Here is a 5,860-nt window from a genome sequence, read left to right as displayed (position 1 = left end):
AGCCGTACACCGGCTGGTGAACAAATACTTCTTTCCCACAAAAGCAGCATTAGTCTCTGTATCCACAGCTATTATCTGAGCAGCCACACGCTGTCCCCTAGACTCACCACCTCACACCTTAGCGGTACCTAAGTTCTCTGGCTCAGCAACTTCTCCTGTCTTCCCTACCCAGCACACTGGCTGGTTAACCTGGTAGCCAAATCTGAGCTCTCTAGCCTCTTCCCTTACTAGCTGCTCTCTCAACTTAGTCTTCTTCATAGTGCACACATAGGAGCTACATTCTCTGTGTCTACCGACTCTGTTTCTCTGAGCTCTCTAGCCTCTGCTCGACTGCTCTCTCTCTAGCTTCTATGGCCAGTAACCTATATATTACCACTTAGACAAAGAAGGCTGATTGCCAACAGTGACATTAATCATTCGGGTCACAGAAGGTCACAGCGTATCGTGTGTTCTTGCACCCGCTCATGGTATCTTGGCCTTGGGTATCCCAATTAGGCTCATGCTCAGAGTGGCCTTGCCCATTCTGGTGTATCGACAAAAAGGCCTCTGTGCTCCTATTGGCCTTGACTATCCGGGGAACCTGGTGTGGTTTCCACAACCCCATCGAAAGAAATAGATCTGTGTGATTAAGAAATTTACTTACCATCTTCTCCATGAAGGAAAATACCAGAAATGTTTTACCCATAAGTATATTCTTCAATTTGTGGCTACTACAGAGTCCTAAAATATTCAGACTACTTAATCTAGAAATTCTAGCAGTTTTGAGGCAGGAATACTATTTAGAATTTTTTTCTGAACAAAGTTTCAATAAATGATCACTGAGATCCCCCCCAAACTCTAACCTAACCCACAAACTATGAAGTAATGTTCCCAAGTTATTTTTTGTCCTGCTAGGGAAGAGGAAGAAGAATGGATTAGGGATTTTTCTCTCTTGGATTCTTTGTGACCTCAGAGGATTAAAACATTAATTATACTACTCTCACATGAAACTGCTGACACCAATCTTTTGGTGCTCGTCAACTTCCTCTTTCTCTTCATCATTTCCTCTTTGGAAGTTGTTTTCTATCAGTGTAAATAATTTTTTCATGCAATAGTTATATTTTTAAAAGGTGGCAGATAAGGCTGTCCAACAACTTGACATAGCTATCAAGTGGAAAATCAAATGTAGCAGCAACGTAACAATGACAAGTGTCATGTGCAATATCTTCCTCCCTCCTAAAAAATAAATAAATATTTTTTGAACAGCAACTTTATCATGGTTTTAATAACTGCTTAGAGAGAGATATTTAACAGGGGTATTATAAAATTTCCAGAAGATGCCCATCTGGATCCTACTGGATTATTTATATAGCACAAGGTAATTTGGGGGGAAGTAGGGTCAGCAAGAAATCTGGAATACTAATTATCATGGAAATGCAAACCAAAACTACAATAAGTTATCACCTCATACCTGTTTACATGGCTATTATCAAAATGACAAAATATAGCAAGTGTTGGTAAGGATGTGGGGGGAAAAGGAACCCTTGTGCACTATTGGTGGGAATGTAAATTGTTGCAGTCACTATGGAAAACAGTTTGGAGGTTCTTCAAAAAATTAAAATAGAATTGCTATATGATCCAGCAATGCACTTCTGGGTCTTAAGCTCAATAAAATAAAAACACTAACGTGAAAAGATATCTGTAGTCCCACTGTTCATTGAAGTATTGTATACAACGGCCATGACGTGGAAACATCCTAAGTGTCCACAAATGGATGAATCAAAAATGAAAATGTGGTGTGTGTGTGTGTGTGTGTGTGTGTGTGTGATGGAATATTATTCAGCCATAAAAAAAGAAGGAAATCCTACCATTTGTGACAACATGACCTTGATGGCATTATTGCTAAGTGAAATAGATCAGATAGAGAAAGATAAATACTATATGATATCACAAAACCTCATTGATACAAAAAACAGATTGGTGGTTGCCAGAGGCAGGGGGTATGGATGGGCAAAATGAGAGAAGGTAGTCAAAAGATACAAACTTCTAGTCAAATAAGTCCTAGAGATGTATTATATAGCTTGATAGCTATACTTAATTATACTCTATTGTCTATTTAAAAGTTGCTAAAAGAGTAGATATTAAAAATTCTCACCACAAGAAAAACTTTGTAAGTAAATATGGTGATGGATATTAACTAGACCAGCGGTTCTCAACCTGTGGGTCCTGACCCCTTTGGGGGTTGAAGGACCCTTTCACAGGGGTCGCCTAAGACCATCAGAAAACACATATATAATTACATATTGTTTTTGTGATTAATCACTATGCTTTAATTATGTTCAATTTGTAACAATGAAAATACATCCTGCATATCAGATATTTACATTATGATTCATAACAGTAGCAAAATTATAGTTATGAAATAGCAACGAAAATAATTTTATGATTGGGGGTCACCACAACATGAGGAACTGTATTTAAGGGTCATGGCATTAGGAAGGTTGAGAACCACTGAACTAGACTTATTATGATGATTATGCCATAATATATACATCTGTCAAATCATTATATATTATACACCTGAAACTAATGTAATATTATATGTTAATTTATCTCAATAAAATAACAAAAAATAAATCTAAAATCTATAGATTTATGATACATTGTTTCCTAGAAAATGTTGCATAAACCAGGATATAAAGTAGAGATGTATCATAGATTAAACACTCCCACTATATGAGATAATGTCCCAATACCTCACTTAGAGATCTTGTCTACTCTGAAGTAGAGAGCATGAGTTTGATGTAGAAAGGAAAAACCTGAGAGGCATCTCAACATTTTAGATCCCTTGGTGCTTTGTCAGAGCCTCTTCATTACCTTTATATATGGAACTAGAGGCCTGGTGCATGAAATTCGTATGGGGGTGGGGGGGAAGGGGGAGTTCCCCTCAGCCCAACAGACACCCTCTCCAATCTGGGACCCCTTGGGGCATGTCCAACTGCCGGTTTAGGCCTGATCCTGATCGGGCCTAAACCGGCAGTTGGACATCCCTCTCACAATCTGGGACCACTGGCTCCTAACTGCCCACTTGCCTGCCTGCTTGATCACACCATACCTGCCAATCCCGCTGGCCTGGTCGCCCCTAACTGCCCCCCACCAACCTGGTCACCCTTTACTGCGCCCCCCCCGCCAGCCTGGTCACCCCTTAATGGCCCCCCTGCTGGCCTGGTTGCCCCCAAATCCCCCCCCCCCCAGGCATGAAATTCCTTCCTCCAGCTGCCAGCACCGGTTTCCCTCTGGCACCTGGGACCCAGGCTTTCCTCACAGTCCTGGTCATCCGGAAGAGCATCTGGTCTAATTAGCATATTATGCTTTTATTATTATTGATGTTTTACATACATCCTATTGGTCTTGTTTCTCTGGAGAACACTGACTAATATATTCATGAAGGGGGAAATGCCTAAACTGGGTCCATGGATGGGTCAGCTCAGTATGTAGCTGTAAGCCGAAGTGGACAGTGGCTGAAATATATCCTTATTCAAGGGTAACCCTGAAAGAAGGTGGTGAGAGGAAATCCTCCCATTGAGCCATGCTTTAGGTGATACATATGATTATCTGCTTGAGGTGAAAAAGGAGTGGCCAGTGGGGAATGGCTTAGCACAGCTGATCAAGGGCTTGAAAAGTGAGACTGAAAGATTAGAGTCAAGGAAATCTATAGTAGGAGCATGTGGATGGAAATATGAAAGAAGATTCAAAATCTGGAGGTTCTGTTTTGCATATGATCCCCAAAGAAAATCTATGAAAGTAAAGGCACTAAACACACAGGTAGACAAAATTAACAGTTGTTATCAGTCAGCTTCTGCATTGGCTATCTTTCACAATGGGCGCATGGATAGCCATGGTGGCAGAAACAGAGGTTATACATTGGCTGAAAAGCTATGGCTGCTGCCAAATTTACCTGCCAATAATAGAGATCAACCCTAAGTCCCTGTTACAGCATGCTCATGAGACCGTCTGTGGTAGATTGTCTCCAAGATGCCTATCATCAATACCCTCTTTCCCTTTGTGCGTGCCATTGTCCTCATCAAGAGATGGAGTCTATTCCTCCTTTCTCTTGAACCCAGACTGAGCCTGAGTGACTCACTTACCAATACAAATATTGATATTCTTAAAGTTACAAAGTTAGTTTGTAAAAAGCCTTCCAGCCATCATCTGAACCTCTTTGAATGCTCTTTCTTGAAACTCTTGCTTGAGAGAAACTGGCTATCAAATAAGAAGTCAGACTTCTACCTTAAGATCACTGTGATGTAAGAAGACCAAGTCACCTAAAGAGGCCTTAAAGGATGAGATACCATGTACAAAGAAAGAGACACAGACCAAGATGCAATGAGACACCAGACATCTGAGGAAGAAGCTGCTTTAGAAATGAATCATCTAGCCTCAGACACCCCAGTTGATGCCATGAGTACCAGAGATATACTAGCCCAGTGGTCGGCAAACTGCGGCTCCCAAGCCACATGCGGCTCTTTGGCCCCTTGAGTGTGGCTCTTCCACAAAATACCATGTGCGGGCGTGCACATACAGTGCGATTGAAACTTTGTGGCCCGTGCACAGAAGTCAGTATTTTGTGGAAGAGCCACACTCAAGGGGCCAAAGAGCCACATGTGGCTCGTGAGCCACAGTTTGCCAACCACTATATAGCCAGTTGAGTCCTTTCTGAATCCCTAAATTAAGAACTCATGAATCAAATAAAATAATTATGGTAAGCTGCTAAGGTATGGGGCTGTTTATTAAGACCAACCAGTCAGTACTGGACCACTTTCATCTTGGAAAAGGCAATAATTTATTTTGACAGTCATATGCAAATATTCCAGGTAGGGTTTAGCCTTTCCTAATGGCATACCTGAATGCAGTGGTTCTCAACCTTCCTAATGCCACGACCCTTTAATACAATCCCTCATGTTTTGGTGACCCCCAATCATAATATTATTTTCGTTGCTACTTCATAACTATAATTTTGCTACTGTTATGAATCATAATGTAAATATCTAATATGCAGGATGTATTTTCATTGTTACAAATTGAACATAATTAAAGCATAGTGATTAATCACAAAAACAATATGTAATTATATATGTGTTTTCCGATGGTCTTAGGCTACCCTTGTGAAAGGGTCGTTCAACCCCCAAAGGGGTCACGACCCACAGGTTGAGAACCGCTGGCTTAGAGAGTATTTGACCCACTGTCCCAGTATCTCACATAACTTCACTTCATATAAAGGGAACAAAAGCAAAGGAAGCACAGGAGTTAGCACATGACCACAGATTCTACTAGTCAAACCCCGTTCTGTACCAAGCAGAATCAGCTAAAATGCCAGACTAGGAGTAATAACCTTGCAGAGGTAGGAGTGCCATGCATTAGAATGTAGTACTTTAAGTAGTTGACCTGTATATGGTCCCTAATAGGTAGAATACATGGGTCAAGGAACCAAGAAGTGGAAGCAGAAGTGGCCACACTTACCATCACTCCTGGTGACCTACTTGAGGAGTTTCCCCAAGTTGTTTGAGAAGCTTCCTACTGTTGCAACTCAGGGCTCTGCAGGTTTAGAGGTCTCAGTACCCAAAGGGGAAACATATCCACCAGTGGACACAGGAAAAGTCCCAGTGATCTATACAGTACCTCTGCTTTCTGAGCCCTTTAGTTTCTCATTCCAAGATATCACCAGACAATAAGAGGAGCCAGTTGATGTGGGCTGCCCCAGGAAGGGGATGGTTCTTTGACTGAGGTAGTGTTCTTCAGGAATCCTGAAGAAGGCTGGCACTAAAGGCTAAATGCTAACAGCAGCTACGGAAATAAGACTTTCTATCCTGTGGGAGAGTCT

The sequence above is a fragment of the Myotis yumanensis genome, unplaced genomic scaffold, assembly GCF_028538775.1.
Source record: "Myotis yumanensis isolate MYYU_CA2020_CCGP unplaced genomic scaffold, mMyoYum1.0.hap1 SCAF_2, whole genome shotgun sequence".
Taxonomy (NCBI): Eukaryota; Metazoa; Chordata; class Mammalia; order Chiroptera; family Vespertilionidae; genus Myotis; species Myotis yumanensis.
This window is presented reverse-complemented; position numbering follows the sequence as displayed.